The sequence below is a fragment of the Echinops telfairi genome, unplaced genomic scaffold (assembly GCF_000313985.2).
Source record: "Echinops telfairi isolate 266 unplaced genomic scaffold, ASM31398v2 ScPeMD7_7475;HRSCAF=8513, whole genome shotgun sequence".
Lineage (NCBI taxonomy): Eukaryota > Metazoa > Chordata > Mammalia > Afrosoricida > Tenrecidae > Echinops > Echinops telfairi.
In genome coordinates, this window is record NW_022111379.1 from 26,531,584 (window position 1) to 26,533,542 (window position 1,959).

The window sequence follows — 1,959 nt, forward strand, 5'->3', positions numbered from 1 at the left end:
GGCTCACAACATTTTGGATACCGAGTGAGCACTTAACCATTGCACCACTAGTACTAATGTAGCAATACTGGTCTATCTATTCTAACAAAAGCACCACAGGAATGCAAGGTTTTAATAATAAGAGAAATAATGTTCAGCGTGAAAACAAAAAATCCTATCAAAGTGAATGAGGGGGTGTGCAGAGTGGAGATCCAAAGCCCATCTGTAGACAATTGGCCATTCCCTTACAGAAGGGTCACAAGAAAGAGATGAACCAGTCAGGGTACAGTGCAGCACTGATGAAACACACAACTTTCTTCTAGTTCTTTAATGCTTCCTCCCCTCCCACTATCAACACCCCAGTTCTACCTTGCAAATCCGACTAGATCAGAGCATGTACACAGGTACAGATATGAGCTCACGGCACAGGGAATACAGAGCAGATAAACACCTTAGGACCAATAATGAGAGTAGTGATATCAGGAGGGGAAGGGAAAGGTGGGGGGAGAAAGGGGAAACCGATCACAAGGATCTACATATAACCCCCCTCCAGAGGGACAAGCAATAGGAAAGTGGGTGAAGGGAGGCAGCAGTAGGTCTAAGACATGAAAAAAATTCTTTTTAATTATACAGGGTTCATGAGGGAGGGAAGGTAGGAAAGAAGGGAAAATAAGATAATACCAAGGGCTCCAGTAGAAAGAAAATGTTTTGAAAATGATGGTAACATATGTACAAATGTGATAGACACAATGAATGTATGTATGGATTATCATAAGAGCTGTACGAGCCCCCAATAAAATGATATAAATAAAATAAATAAATAAGGTTCAGGGTGTAAAGGTACCTTTTTGTAATGTCTGCATTTTTTCTATAAAACTAGAGCTTCTCTAAAAAGCAGTCTATTAAAATATTTTTTGATTAGTGTTAAAATTCAGGATCATGTGTTGGGGGTGCGATTCACCATCTATACCATTTCAAGTTCATATTGAATATTGTAACCATCTTAAAATTTTAAAAATTAATATTTAAATTAGCCTTTAAGGAATATAATTATTAGCATTAAAATGTAAAACTCATGGCTTAAAAAACATGAACAATCTTCCTTTATTATCTCTCTCCTCTCTGTCTTTTATAGGCTTCTCTGAGGCTGTGGTCTCATATCTTTTCCTGAGGCAAAATGGACTATTTCCATCAGAGTGGAAGCAGGGCTGACCCCAATGCCTGACTGCCAGTCACCTTGAAACTTGCCTGGTCTGAAAAGTAAGTCCTGTGTTCCCATGGTCCAAGGTGGCAATAGCAGGAGGGAAAATATACTCAGCACTTCTAATTCTACAGGTAGAAGAGGTCTGGGAGCTTTATCTAGAAATCAGCTTGAAACCAGGCCATAAAATATTATACACTGATAATGTTATCCACTGACCACCTAAAGCCTAATAAGAAATAACTAGGAAGTGTGTCTCTTATTGCATTGAAATTTGGGTTTAGAATAATGCACATTATTCTTGGACATTAATTAATTTTTAAAAACAAAAGAAAATCATTAATAATCCCATAATTTTAATTCACTATGAACTCATACATTCTTCATCCAGATTTACCAGTTTTCGTCCACACACACACATATATGAACACATATGCATGTACGCAAATGGTAAATACATTGATATTTAGTTTATTTTTTCTGAATCATTTGAAAGTTACAGATATAGTGACATATCTCTGAAAGTATATAAAATGCCTTCTGCCATTGCATAATACTACAACCATTGTGAAATTTATTATTAAAATAATTACAGTATCCAATATAGATTCCATATTCAAATAACCCCAGTTGTCCCTAAATGCATACTTCGTAGCTGTTGTTTCCAGTGTAGCACTCAATTAAGAATCATGCATTGAAATTCCTATGTGTCTTTAGTTGTAACCTGATATAGTTAAAGTTTATTGTGCCAACCTGGCCAATAAACACATGTGGGGTTA

General features: G+C 36.4%; 1 protein-coding gene across 1 annotated transcript in view; it reads left to right on the forward strand.

Annotated features, from left to right (window-relative positions):
- Window positions 1-1,959, forward strand: part of OTUD7A (OTU deubiquitinase 7A) — a 313,826-nt gene that overhangs the window by 90,518 nt on the left and 221,349 nt on the right. Inside the window, exon 2 of the mRNA XM_045285688.1 lies at window positions 1,115-1,239. The gene's annotated coding sequence lies outside the window, so the exon portion shown is untranslated. The remainder of the gene's footprint in view (window positions 1-1,114; window positions 1,240-1,959) is intronic.